The sequence below is a fragment of the Vicugna pacos genome, chromosome 10, assembly GCF_048564905.1.
Source record: "Vicugna pacos chromosome 10, VicPac4, whole genome shotgun sequence".
NCBI classification, from domain to species: domain Eukaryota; kingdom Metazoa; phylum Chordata; class Mammalia; order Artiodactyla; family Camelidae; genus Vicugna; species Vicugna pacos.
Window position 1 is genome coordinate 8,033,246 of NC_132996.1, and position 15,374 is coordinate 8,048,619.

General features: G+C 34.1%; 1 protein-coding gene across 5 annotated transcripts in view; it reads right to left on the reverse strand.

The window, feature by feature from the left end:
• Positions 1-15,374, reverse strand: part of CNTN5 (contactin 5) — a 1,006,880-nt gene that overhangs the window by 760,423 nt on the left and 231,083 nt on the right. For 2 of the 5 annotated variants that reach the window (XM_072968925.1, XM_072968928.1), the window contains exons 2-3: positions 7,407-7,542; positions 6,049-6,127 (exon numbers count right to left, since the gene is read on the reverse strand). The gene's annotated coding sequence lies outside the window, so the exon portion shown is untranslated. Of the gene's footprint in view, positions 1-6,048; positions 6,128-7,406; positions 7,543-14,868; positions 14,885-15,098; positions 15,174-15,374 lie in introns of those variants that run through there. The other 3 variants (XM_072968926.1, XM_072968927.1, XM_072968929.1) reach the window with 3 other exon arrangements.

Below are 15,374 nucleotides of genomic sequence, written 5' to 3' on the forward strand. Positions count from 1 at the left end.
GGGTGACTTCTGTTGTCCTGTCTTCTTAGATACTTATCCATTCCTCTGCATCATCTAGTCTGCTTTTGACTGCCTTTAGCTCAGATCTTATCTCAGCAATTGAGTTTTCTGTTTTTAATTGGCTCTTCCTTATAGTTTCATTTTCCTTTTCAAAGTCTCTACTGATAGACTCTTTCAGTTCCTTTATTTCATCGATCATTTCCTTTTTGAAGTCATGATCTAGTAGACTATCAAGGTCTATTTCATTGATCATTCTTTTAGAAGATTTCTCTTGTTCTTTTAATTGGGAGTAGTTCTTCTGTTTCTTCATTTTACTTACAATTTTCTGGCTCTATGAATTTAGGAGTATTAGTTATCTACTGTGGTCTTGTAGGACTGTTTTATTTTTTGTTTGCTTGATTTTATTTATTTAAGGTGGGAGAGTTCCTGTGTAGACTGTGTGTATGTAATAATTTTGTTGTGAGGGCTGTTCTTAGTATGGATGGTTGCCACATCTTTCTTCTTTGAGTGTTGGCTGTTATCCCTTTGATTGGGGTGTGGTTGGTTTTGTGGTATTCAGAACTGGCCCTGATTATTGTTGAGTTGGGCCTCCCTTTTTATTCTGTTGTTGTCACAGCCTTGACAGGGGCCTGGTCTGCAACCCTGTTGCTGGAATAGAGGCTTTTAGCTCCATTTTTGAGCTGTGGTTTGTAGTAGGCAGAGTTGGAGTGCTTCAGCTGGGAAAAAGAGTAAGCAGATTTCTACTGGAAATGCCCTCTGCAGTGCTGTCTGTCACTTGTCATGTGGATTTACAAAGTACTATTTGTTGATTCTGCCTTTGTCCCCCACTTAGCTGTGGAATGTGGCCCACTTACTCTCGTGTCCCCCAGGTTCTGAGCCCTAGGAACCACCAGCATCGATCCGCTAATGTCAGGTGCTAGGACCCACCACAGCAAGTGTGTAGTCACACACCTGAATCTGTGGTGTGCCAGTGTCAGTGCGGACCCCAGTCCCGCCTCCACATACAGTAAGGTACACCTGCCTGTTGTAGATACTCATACTTGCCCCTGCCATGATTCAGAACTCTGCTTAATGTCTGGTCTTCCCAGAGGCATGGGTCCACAAAGGGCCCAGAAAGAGCAAATCCACCCTCTCTGCCTGTGGCTGTAAACAAATCTAAGTCTGACAGTAAAGCTGCAGGGCCTCAGGGTATGGATTCAGCCTTCAGCTCCGCCTCCACACAGCAGTGATGGCTATGACTGAGCCCCAACTCTCTTCTCCCAAGAACACACCAGCAATGGAGCCAAGCAGAGAAAGCAGCTATGGTGCGGCTGTGTTGCACCCCTCCCCAACAAATACATCAACAGTGGTGTTCTTTTTAATCAGGGTCCCAGGCTGTTCTGTTCCACACACACCCCTAGCCAGGGCTCACACTGCCCTCTGGTCCCCTGAGGCTGTCTCCATGCAGTGGGCCCCTGCCCTGGGCTTCTTACTGATCTCCAGCAGCCAGTCCAGTCTCATCCCTGACGCCTGGCATTTAGAGTCGGGGATCACAGGGACCCTCTGTAGCAGTTTTCCTTAGTTCTATATACCAAGCAGTTGTCACTTTCTCCTCTGAGCCTCAGAAGCTCGGCTTCTGTCCCCACTGACCTCCAGGCGGATTTTGTGAGAATCCTCCTGTATTTCGAAATGAGATACTCTGCCAGAGATTAGCAGGTGTTTTGTGCGATGCAATGAGTCTGCAGATGTAATTCTTGGTGTATTTGTGGGAGAGGGTGATCTGTGATTCTCTCCACTCTGCCATCTTGGCTCCGCCTAGCTTTCTATTTTATTCCAGATGTCTACTTCAGGAGTCTAACCTGTCCCATTAACACACTATCTTAATTATTTGTGATGTTACACCAAAACTAATTGAGGGAGGAGTAAGACTTTTTATAAAATTGAGTTTCCACATCTATGAACATATATCTCTATGCTTTTATGCATTTCTTTAGGCTTTTGTATATATTTGTTATATGTGTGTATCTAACTTTTATTTGTTTATCTTTAGGCGTTTTCTATATCTGCCAAGTTCAGGTAAGAAAAAAAATAAAACTCATGGTATTTCAAGCAGAAAAGAATTTAGAGATTAGGTGCTAATAAACTATTAAAAGGGCTGGAGAAAAAACTATCTGAAAATACCACTGCTAAATCTTCACATAGTTAGAAATTGCAAAAATTATAGATAACTGACAGCAATGATCATAGCTTCCAGCACTGAGGCATAAGATGCAAAGAAAAGCATCTGGTGTCACTGCAGCTGGAAGGACAATGATCAGACTTCTACTTCTCTTGTACCTTCCATGTATCATGCTTCCTGTTGAGGGGCATCTAATCCAGAGTCTTACCGGAAGGTCTTCTGAGAAGTGCAGTTATTAGGTCTCTAGGCCCTCTGATGTACTGGAGAGGACATGAGTAAGAAAATAGTGCTATGTGCCAACATGAAATCCAGCAGAGTATTATATAATCATTGTTTTTATTATGAATGGGAGCTTTTTCTGTATTCAATGTTCTAATAATGACAGGTCAATTTTCTGTTTTATATTTTTATACTTTATGACAGGTAATTTGTTTTCTATGTTTACCTTATATCCCTCAACAGCCTCAGGATGCAAATATTAATGCTACAGAAAAAGGGCCATATCTATTTTTCTTTCTGCTCTTCCCCCTCTTCCTCCCTCTCTAAACTCTCTCTCTTTCTTTATTTTCCTTTTTCCCTTTTCCTCCTTCCTCTCTTTCTCCCCTTCTTCCCTCTTTCTCTCATTTCTTCCTTCCTTCTTTTGTTTCTTTTTTCTTCCTTTCTTCCTTTCTCTTTCATTCTTTCTTCCCTTTTTTCTTTTTTCTTTCTTTGCTTCATTTCCCCCTATCTCTTTCCTACATTCTCTGCCTCCCACCACCCTTCCCTCCTTCCTTCCCTCACTTTCTTCTACTTTCCTTCCTTCAAAACTTTTTTTTAATCTCATCACTCTCAGTAAAGTTTTGTTTCACTCAGTAGTAAAACAGCAATCATAATAAGCACCTGCCAGATACCAAACTCCAAATATGTGTGCGTAAAATGATAGACAGGCAGACAGACAGACAGATTTGTTTAATTTCAACTTCTCACACCCTTGCAAAATAAGACAGCATCTGCTTTTTCAAGCTGAGGGGAACTTGAGGTTCATAACAAGTAAGCCCGAGTTTACAGTTAGCAAATTTATAGCAGGGATTCAATCCTGGGTCTGCCTTATTCCAAAGCCTGTAATCTTTCCATTTGTCAGAACTGCATCAATACATTCAGCAAATGTGACTTTTCAGGGGGAAAAAAGTCTGTATCTTATTAATCATTTGTCTGTCTGGGATTTACCACGTACAGAAAGAGTAACTGGATTTCAGACATACACTGGTAGAGACAAAGCCCCTCATATATTATGTAGGATAGCCTTAAGGCATCAGTTAGCAGAGCGTTCAGGCTAAAGGTTTCCATTGCTTGTATATAAGCAGGACTAAACAGAATCTTATATTTGAAAGCTGCTGCCAAAAAATCATTTTGGTTTTTATTTTCCACACTCAGTCTCCTTGGGATTTAGAGGTATAGGAAGACAAGATATTGCCTAAGTGTCAATATTTCCTCTGTTTTTATTATTTTTTTCCACAATAGAAATACTCAATAAAAGTTACTATTTATTGGTCAAGTATCATGTATGAGGTATTTTGCATACTCAAATTACTTGGAGTGTTTCCATGTTTATAGTTTGTGAATGCCTTGTATCTTGTTAACAAAGATCTATGTACATAAAACCTAGGCATTCCACCATATTATCACACTGAAACTTACTATTGCTTTTCCCCCTTCTTACTTTGGGCAATACTAGTTTTCTTCATATTCTGAGGAACTCCAACTTGACAAATATTAATTCACTAACATGTCTTTTATGAATAAACTGATATTGAAGATAATCCCTTGGTAGCCAGTTCAAACCACCCCCTCCTGCCTCTACAACTGGCAGACAGAAATAAATGCTATCTAAAAAATTCATGCAACTTCAAATTATACAATATTTTATACCAACTGAAATATTATTTAAATCATTCTATTTTGGTTCACATATCTACGTATTTTTGAGTAGTTTATACAACAAATATTCCTATAAAATATTTGAAAATTGTATCTCCCAAAAGACAAAACCTTACAAATATGGTTAAAATTAAATAACTAATTTTTTTCAAGAGGCAAAACACTGGTATTTATAAAAACGTCTCAAAGTGAACTAAGATTTTATTTTTGAATGACAGTTTTGGAGGACACTCTTCCATCTCCCTTCCTGACAAGTAGGAATTATACTCTCCCATTGATTTGAACACATTGCCCCTGAAAGATTATTGTGAACATTCCAACTGTTAGAAAGTTCTAATTTTCAGCCAAAACTATTTTCATAGAACTTTCCCATTATTTTAATTTGTCAATTCCTGACGCCACTCTATAAACATTATAACATTATAACATAATACATAAACATTATAACAAGCAGCAATGCTGTTAACATACATGTACGCATGTAGCAATTAAGTATGCAAAAATGTATTCTTTCAAATCTCTACACAATTTTCAAGAATAATAAGAATGAAAAATTAAATTTATCATTTTTGAGAATGCAAGAACATTCTAATCTATTCTTATTGAGGTTTATTTATTTATTTCTAATTAGAGGTACTGGCTACTGAACCCAGGACCTTGTGCATGCTAAGCACGCACTCTACCACTGAGCTATACTCCTCACCTCCAATTCTAATCATTTTTATCAGCCATCATACTCTACAGTTATATACACTGATACCGAGAATTAAAGATTTTTTTTTCAATAGGTGGTAAGAATTTTGCCAGTTCTGAGAATCTATAAACCCAGAGCCACTAAGGCTTTTTTCTAATGGAATGAAATTCTTTCCCTTGGAACTGAGCCAATGCCTATTGGCTAGAGTTGTGTAAATTATTGAGTGAAACATTTCATCATCAGAGCTGAACTCAGGACCCCTTTTAATATATGTTACCTCTTATTATGGTAGGAATTTAGTTGATTGCAACAAGATGAAACTGTCAGTGCCTCCTCTGAATGTTTTTAGTAGTTGTAGTGACAGATTAGGTGCAAGTACATGAATGAAATGGGACTTTATTTAAAGTGACACTGTGAATTCACTCTCATCAGATTCATCAATTTTAATACACTTACGTCCTTCTGGAGTGCTCAGGCGGTCTCATTCATTTCAATTGCTTCCTATTCTACCAATATGCTTTTCAATTAGCAGGGCAGAACAATAGCATGAGTGACATAACGAGAGTGAACTATGCTCTGCAAACCTGTGTCCATAGGTTCTCTGCATAGTGAAATAAGTTCCCCATCCTCAACCTGAAACCTAGATTTATTAATAGGTTGACAAAAAGTCTCTTCTCAAAAATTAGAGTTCCGTTGAACTGCTTAAATTTAATACAAGTCAGCCGGTAACTGATAAAATGCATCAGTTCACATGTGGCAAAGGCATTTTACTCCATTCTATTTCCATCTGCTGAAACACCTACCATAAATTTAAATTGCATATCCATCATCCATCTGGAAGTGAGTATTAGATCTAAAGTCCTCTCACCTACAGTGGCTATGCTGTGCTCAGTTGTCTTTCTTTGAAAAATGTCAAAAGCATCATAAATAAACAATTTCTAACATCGCAGAATGCAATTAAAGTGTCTGGATGTAATTTATCCCTGGTAGTCACAGGTATTACAGACGTAGCAAATTAATGTAGAGCTTGATTTGTTAATATGCTTCAGTGATCAAGAGTTAAAGACAAAACTCTTTATATACAGGAAATAACACCTTCCAAACGTGCATATATCTTTTGCAGACAGAACACAAATTGTTATTTTAGTTTTATTTTGTGTATGTAACCTATTCTGAGATGATTTTTGTTGTAATGAGCAGAACTATGATGGCAAAATTTGGCTGAAAAAATCTGTCGGATATTAGAATACAGCAAAGGACTAACTTATGGGAAACTCACTCTTTTCACTGGTTTGGGGTTTCACTGTCAGAGACTTTCATTCTACTTCCGTATCTTTTCTCTTCCCTTGTTTTTTAGCCTTTAAGAAAATTAAAATTTTATGGTTGTTTTTATTCTTAAAATTAACTTAAGGATTCAGTTACAACCTCAAATAAAAATGAAAAATTGGTTTTATTTAATTGAGTGAATAAAAGGCATTTGAAATGTAATATTTTCTTTAGTGATCTCCACAATTTGGGCATGACTAATAGAAAGTAAAACTGAATGATAAACTCTTAACTCTTACATTCTCCTACAGAGTTGTTCTCAAATTCAGATTTAGCTACTTTCCTCCTTTACTCTAATTTTCAAATCTGAAGAAACTGAAACCATAGAATAGGCTAAGGAAAATACTTTCCAATATTTTGAATCACTTAACTTCCATTAACTTGACAAATTAAAGGAAAGACATATTGCAGCTTTGAAACTGGTTACAATATTTCCAATATTTCATGAATAATTAGAAAACAAGAACAAATAATTATATATCCAAAATGGACTGACCTATTTGATTGACTATCTAAAAATACACCATATATATTGTAGTTAAGTAATACACAGTGGATTAAATTGATGTAATCTGTTCACGCTCGCATAGTTATGAATATTAAATCTATGTCTAATCATGTATTCTAAAACACTTCAATGTATTCATCTTAAAGCACTATTATTTAATCATCCAATGGTCATTTTTACTCAAAATATATGTAATTAATATTTAATAATTTTGGTTGTTGTATAAGTATACGAGAATGTGGATCAGCTGAGAAAACGGCATAAAAGTCATTTTCATTTGTGAGATTTCTTATTAGTTCGGGGATGACTCAACCTCTCTGTGCCCATGACTTCTGCCTGTTTCACCTAAGTACTGCTGTTAAACTCAGGCTGACAAAAAACAACAACAACAAACACACAGAATCCATTCAGTAGCATATTATTATATGTTGGTTGAGGAAGATATGAAACAAGATGCTAGATGAGAATACTGTTTCAATTATAGTTTTCAGAAATTTAACAATTTTATGTACTTGCTATGTTCATATCAAACTAAAAATGTAATAATACAAAACATTTTACTACTTTCACTATAACGTTATTACCAGAATATTTTAGAGTCTTTGTGTTTACTAACACAATTAAGGTATTTTTTTTTCCAATTTAAAGGTAGAACATTTATTTTGGGTAAAAAAAATGATTTTTAGCATATTAAGCTGTTGTTAAGGAATTCTATAAATGGTAAACACAGGCTTTATGTCTTTTTTTTTTCCTTCAACACTCTTTTCAATTTCTAAAGTATATTAATAAAAGATGAACTGTACCTTCTGTCTGAAGATGGCCCAGATTATGAACTTCAAAAAGGAACTGGTTCTGTAAAGATATCCTTTTTCTGTAGTCATGCAAAAATGATGCTTAGTAGATCCTGAATGACACTAAATGGCAATCTTTTAAGCTCACCTGTTAAGAAAAGATGTGCACTATTATGATTACAAATAATTTTTTTCCATTTTCCATTATTTGAACAAAATCTACTTTTATTATTAAATATCTTATAGAAATGCTCTATTTAGTTATACAGGAAATCATTATGCTATTTACCAAAATATTTATAATATTTCTAATTAAATATTTAGTTATTGCATTATCAGATTCAATTATTCTTTGTAATCTATATTTACTAATAATCACAAAAGAATATCACAAGATACATTTTTACGGATTCCAAAACCTTAAAATACTTAACACATCATTCAGACAGAAAATCATACAGAAGAACTGAACATAAACTACATGTAGGACCTGATGGACTTACAGATAATTACAGAATATACAATCCAACAGCAGCAGAATATAACCTTCCCCATGAACACATGGAACACACTGTTTATCATAAATAGATTCTGAATTTATCAAATGCTTTTTTTAGCACTTATTCAGATGCTCATAATGTTGTTTTTCGTTATTTGATTAATGTGGTTCAACATCTGTAAATCATCAATGTGATACACCATATCTATTTATGATAAACACTCTCACAAACTAGGCATAGAGGGAATGTGTAACAATATAATAAAAGCCATACATGACAAGCCCACAGCTAACATTATACCAAACAATGAAAAGATGAAAACTCTTCAAGATAAGGAAGAAGGATGCCCATTCTTGACTCATTTATTCAACATAGTATTGGAATAATAGCCTGAGCAATTAGGCAAGGAAAAAGAAATAAAAAGCATCCAAATCAGAAAGTAAGAAGTAAAAAAAGTATCTATTTGCAGATGACATAATACTATATATTGAAAAACTTAAAGATTCCACAAGAAAACTTGGAACTAATGAACAAATTCATTAAGTTGAAGGATACAAAATCAATATGCAAAAATTAGTTGAATTTCTATCCACTAGTAGCAAATTATCAGAAAGAGAAATTAAGAAAATAATCCATTTAAAATGCATCAAAAAATAAGAGTACATAAGAATAAATTTAACCAATGAGGTAAATGATCTGTACTCTGAAAACTGATGAAAGAAATTGAAGATACAAAACTGGAAAGACATTCTATGCTCATGGACTGGAAACATGAATATGATTAAAATGTCCATATTATTCAAAGTGAGCCACAAATTCAATGCAATACTTTTTAAAACCCCAATGGCAAGAAACACAAAAACTCTGAATAGCCAAAGCCATCTTGAGAAGGAAGAATAGAGTTGGAGGCATCAAACTCACTGATTTCACACTGTATAACAAAGTCTACAGTAAACAACACAGTATGGTATTGGCATAAACACCAACACATAGATTAATGGAACAAAATAGGCTGCCTGAAATAAACTCATAAAGATATAGTCAATTAGTTTATGACAAAGGAGCCAAGAATACATATATATGGAAAAGATAATTTCTTCAATAAGTGATGCTGGGAAAACTGGACAACCACATGTAAAAGAATGAAACTAGATGCTTACCTTACACCATACATAAAAATCAACTCCAAATGGACTAAAGACATGAATGTAAGACATGAAACCACAAAGCTACTAGAAAAAAAAAAAAACAAACACATGGGGTAAGCTCCTTGACACTGACCTTGGCAATAATTTTTTGCATTTCACACAAAAGCAAAGACAACAAAGGCAAAAATAAACAAGTGGGAATATACCAAACTAAAAAAAGCTTCAACACTGAGCAAAGAAAATCATCAACAAAATGAAAAAGCAACCTATGGGATGGAATAAAATGTTTGCAAACCATCTATCTGATAAGGAGTTAATGTCCAAAATATACAAAGAACTCATACAACTCAATATCAAAACAAACATACAAAAAAAAAAAACCCTTAAAAATTCATTTTAAAAGATGCAAAGGAACTGAATAGACAGTTTTGCAAATTACACATAAAAATGACCAAGAGGTACATAAAAAAGTGCTCAACATCACTAATCATCAGGGCAATGCAAAGCAAAACCAAAATGAGGTATCACCTCACACATTTCAGAATGGCTATCAGCAAGACAAGAGATAACTAGTGATGGCAAGGATGTGGAGAAAAGGGAATCTTACGCACTGTTGGTGAGAACCATGCCAAAAAACAGATTAAGTATTCTAAGATCACTTCAAAAGAAACCTAATTGTATACTCAGAAAGTAACTGCTGTATTTCTGGTAAGGAATTATGAGCAGAAGGAATTATCTATTTCTATTATTCCCCCTTCCTTTATCTCTTCCTTTCTCCAGCCCTCCGTTCCTTCCTTTTTTCTTCCTTCTTTCTCTCTTCTTTCTTCCTTTTCTTTCTTAAAACCATGACAATGATACATTTCCACTCTATACCTTAGAAGACAAAAGGCAGACATGACTTTTTTTTTCCTCTGAAGATATAAACTTTGGCAGAGATAGTTACCTAGGTAAATGGCAAAAGCTTATTTAAGAACTTGAGTTACGTTTCTTTCCACTTAATCTTTCTTTAAGAATTCTTTGAAAGTCAGAATTCCATGTTTCTGTTATTGCCATTGCCTTTTAAAGATGTCATGGTGTATCATTTTTTTCCTGCTTCATGGAAATATTGGAAAATTTAAATAGTATAATGCACATAAAACATGCCTTATGTACAGTGAGTGTTTAATAATATTACTAATTATTATTGTTTTCTCACTTTAATTATGACTTAATATAGCAAAAAATCACAATGAATGGTAATGTTGTTCTGATTCTCATTGTTGTTTTTAAATTCCCTCTTCAGGTTTGCTTTTCAGAAGCAAAATCTTCCAGTCTGGTGTCTGAAATAACTTCATGCCTGTCTTTAAGGCCTTTAAGAAAGTATGTTATGGTAAAGAAACTACCTCATTTGGAGTCAAAGTCAGATTTCTTCAGACATTTGCTACTAACTTATTCTTAGATCTTAAGCAAGTATTTAGCATTTCTGAGAAAATGCTTTAAAATGGGGATAATGATGTCAGAACTCTTGTCTATTCAAAGAATTATAATAAAAGACAAGAAATAATAGATGAGAAAGTTCTTTCTAAACTCAATTTTACATGTTCGTTGCTATATCTCAAGTTGAACTTTGTGAAAGGTTACGACTTCTGCCAATCCATCTTTCTCTCACTACGTCTTTGAAAAGCAGATCAGATTTCACCCAGAAGTCGTAGGTGACTTTCTCAAAAAGGAGGTGAGTTGTCTCATTATTCATAACCTTGCTTCACTTACTCTTACGTGGTTCTGCTGTGATGTTTTTAGATCTAACATGAATTTTACTTTGCACAAGGAAAAAAATGAGTCCTCATAACTAGCCTAAAATTGTAAAAATCATACAATTGCCTGGTATTTTCCTTTTCTCGTCTACATTCCTAAATTCCTCTATTTCAAATTATCTCCAACTTATATATATCTTCTTTATAGTTTTTCTCTTTTTCTCTCCTTTACTAGGCTGAAAAAAATTAGGTTTTTTGCAAGATAATTGCCTTTAATAGAACCCACTGTTAGTTTTCTACTTCTAATGTGTCAATGACTACAAAAACAAACACATTTAACATGAAAAAAAACTGACAGCTAAGCCTTAAATTGATATTTAAATTTTATTAACCACATGATAACTTCAAGATAGGCTACCTTCAATCCAGCACTGTTTTATGCTTCAAACGACCTTTCTACCCTCAACCACCTGAAGAATTTTCATTCATATTAAAATTCCTGTTAAGGTATGAAGTACTCTTAAGTTTTCCTCACAACTCCAGGCAGATGTGACTATGTTATATTCTTACTACTCTGAGATTTATTACAACTTCCCTCATTAGAAGTATTGTTGTGCACTGATAGATCTCTCTTTCCTCCACTCCTATAACTCTTTATACACCCTTAAAGACTTCGAACCTAAAGTAAGAGCTTTCTCAACGAAATTTAAATTAATGTCAAATTATACACACAGAGCACTGAATATAACTAGGTTGCAACTTAGTTAATGCTCATTTACATAACATATACTCAATCCAAAAACAAAGAAAATCATATTAAAGAAATGCATGATAAGTATAAGAATTCTCAGAAACATAGCACCTAACAAAGAAAGAAGTCTTGACAAGTTGGGATGGGTATAGATAATAGCAGAGCATTCCTATGTTCATCATCCTCTGTTTTCTGGATATTTCAACTTTCCTTTTAAATGACTTCCTGTAGACATGAGATACTCAGTCAACACTCCCCTCTGTCACAAGTTAGTCATTCTACTGAAAATAGGTGCCAAACTACTAAATCCTGAGGTCTGATTCATCCTGGTATTTCAATGAAATAGGTCAGGACAAAACTGTCAATAATTATGCCATTCATACAACAAGACAAGATACCCACTCTCACCAGTGTTATTCAACATAGTACTGAAAGTTCTATCCATAGAAATCAGACAAGAAAAAAAAAAAGGAATACAAACTGGAAAGGAAGAAGTAAAACTGTCACTGTTTGCAAGTGACATGACACTACACATAGAAAATCCTACAGACACCACCAAAAAACTACTGGAACTCATCAATAAATCTGGTAAAGTTGCAAGAAACAAAATTAATATATAGAAATCTGTAGCATTTCTATACACTAACAACAAACTATCAGAAAGATAAATTAAGAAAACAATTTGATTCACCATTGCATCAAATGAAATAAAATACCTAGGAACAGATCTACATAAGGAAGTAAAACACCTGTACTCAGAAAACTTTAAGACATTAATGAAAGAATCTGAAGATGACACAAACAGAAGAGATACTATGTTCATACAGTGAAAAAATTAATATTGTTAAAGTGTTATGCAAGGCAGTCTACAAATTTATTGCAATCCCTGTAAAAAGACCAATGGCATTCCTCACAGAACTAGAAAAAATAATTCTAAAATTTCTGTAGAAACAAAAAATACTGTAAGCAGCTAAAACAGTCTTGAGAAAGAAGAACAAAGCTGGATTATCACATGCTCTGATTTCAAACTATACTACAAAGAACAGTAATCAAAACAGTATGGTACAGACACATAGCTCAATGGAACAAAATAAAGAGCCCAGAACTGAACCTACATTTATATGGGCAATTAATCTACAACAAAGAAGGCTAGAATATATGGTGGGAAAAAGACAGACAGCCTTTTCAATAAATGGTTGTGGGAAAATGGACTATTCTCTTATACCATGCACACACACACGCACACAAACACAAATGAAAATGGATTAAAGACTTAAATGTAAGACTGGAAACTGTAAAATTTCTAGAACAACAGGCTGTAAACTCTCTGATATGTTTTAGTAAGTTCTTTTTTTCCTTTGGCTATGTCTCCTCAGACAAGGAAAACAAAAGCAAAAATAAATGAGACCACATCAGCTAAAAAACTAATGCACAGTAAAGGAAAGTATTAACAAAATAAAAAAGGCAGCCTAATGAATGGGAAAGGATAATGATAAATAATATATCCAATAAGGGGTTAATATCCAAAACACACACAGAACTCATATAACTCAACATTAAAAAAAAAAAAAACAAATAACCTGATCAAAATGTGGGCAGAGAATATGAATAGACATTTTTCCCAAGAAGACATACAGATGGCCAACAGGCACATGAAAAGGTGCTCAACATTACTAACTACCATAAAAATGCACAACAAAACTACAGTGAGATATCACATCACATCTGTCAGAATGGCTATTATCAAAAAATACAACTGATAACAAGATTTGATGAGGAAGAGAGAAAAAGGAACAGTTGGTGGAAAGGTACATTGGTGCAGTGACTATGAAAAACAGTATGGATGTTCCTCAAAAAATTAAAACTAAAACTACCATATGATCCAGCAACTTCTTGGTATTTCTCTGAAGAAAATGAAAACACTGTTCATTGAAATATTATTTATAATAGTCTAGGTATGGAAGCAACCTAAGTTCCATCAATTGAGGAATAGATAAAGAAGATGTAAGAAAATATGGTATATGTATATACAATGGAATATTACTCAGCCATAAAGAAAAATGAAATCTTGCAATTTTAAAAAACATGGATGGACACAAAGGGTATTATGCTAAGTGTGATAAGTCATACAGATAAAGACAAATACTAGATGATTATGGTTATATGTGGAAACAAAGCAAATGAACAAACATAACAATACAGAACAGTTATAGATACAGAGAATAAAAAAGTGGCTGCTAGAGGGGAGAAGTATGGGGGGAGAAAAGCAATAGGTGAGGGAGATTAAGAGGTAAAAATTTCCAGTTACAAAATAAATGAGCCAAGTGGGTGAAAAGTACTGTGTGGGGAATATAGTTAAGTATGTCATATTTTTTTATGATGACATATCTTCACTAGACATATCATGGTGATCATTTTGAAATGTATAGTAATATCAAATTACTATGTCATGTTAACTGAAACTAACATAGTGTTGTAAGTCAATTATATTTAAAATAGAAAAGAGATCAGATTTGTAGTTACGGAGGCAGTGGGGAGGGAAAGGAGGAACTGGATGAAGGCAGTCAGAAAGTACAAGCTTCTAATGATAAATAAGAACTAGCGATATAATGTACAACATGATAAATATAATTAACACTGTTGTGTATTATATATGAACATTTTTAAGAAAGTAAATCATAAGAGCTCTCATCACAAAAAAACATTTTTAATATTTATTTATTGTTTTATCTATGAGATGATAAATGTTCAATAAACTTAATGTGATAATCATTCATAATGTACATAATTCAAGCAATTAATCTGTATACTGTACACTTATACAGTGCTTTATGCCAATCATATCTCAATAAAACTGTGAGAAAAATAATAATGCAATTCATTAATAATTTATACCATATGTGAAAGAGGAGAAAACTAAATGCATTTAACATATGTTTGTTCTAACTGAATAAATATTCATTTTTCTGTTAATTTGTTAATTAATTTATTGATTTTTATATCCTTAAATATTGCACTATACCCACTGAGAGCAAAGAATAAAAAACCTTGACTCTTTTCATAATTGGTTAGATTCTATTAATTCATTCATGAAAAACAATGAGAGGCTTAGAATGATTCCAGAGGTGTACTGGAGGCAACTCATCTGCAATAACAGTCAATTGCTAAATACTCAGAAAGTTTTCAAACTACCCTTAGTATTTTAACTGAGCCAAGATTGGACTATTTAAACACAGAATCAGTGAACACTGTAAATTAGAGGACTTTTCAAATTTATTGCTTTGGTTTGGTTTACCAGCACACCACTGTTAATTACCAAGACAAAGAGTGAAACCAGAGCACCTCTTAATCAGCATGTAAGGATGATCATCTCTTAGAGGCAGAGGGCAAAAAAGTTGAGCTTAGGTCCAAGAGTTAATTATAAAAGCAGCTGAGCTCCAGAAAGGTTGAATTCTCAAACTTAACAAGTCTGTCACCCCGGGGTCAGAGCCTTGATTGAAAAGAAGCGGGATGCTGAGATCTGTAATAGGGACATCTGGCTAAACCACTCACAAATACTGAATTCTGTATACCCTCTGGGCCTCCTGATGTGGTCTACCCCTTCTGCATAAAGATGTAGAGACTGCATCCAAGATCAGACATGATCAGAACCAGAGAGTGGTAACTGAATTGGATCAATGGTTCTCATTGTCATATGTTTACTTGCACACCACCATTCCTGTAAAGTGTGTCTGTCAATTCTATGCAATGTTATGCAAGGTCTGTTAGTATAGGTGGCCCTGACCTTTGTGTCAATCATCACTGGATCAACAGTGCCTCTCAGTTAGCTCATCCCTGTGCCTTCATAA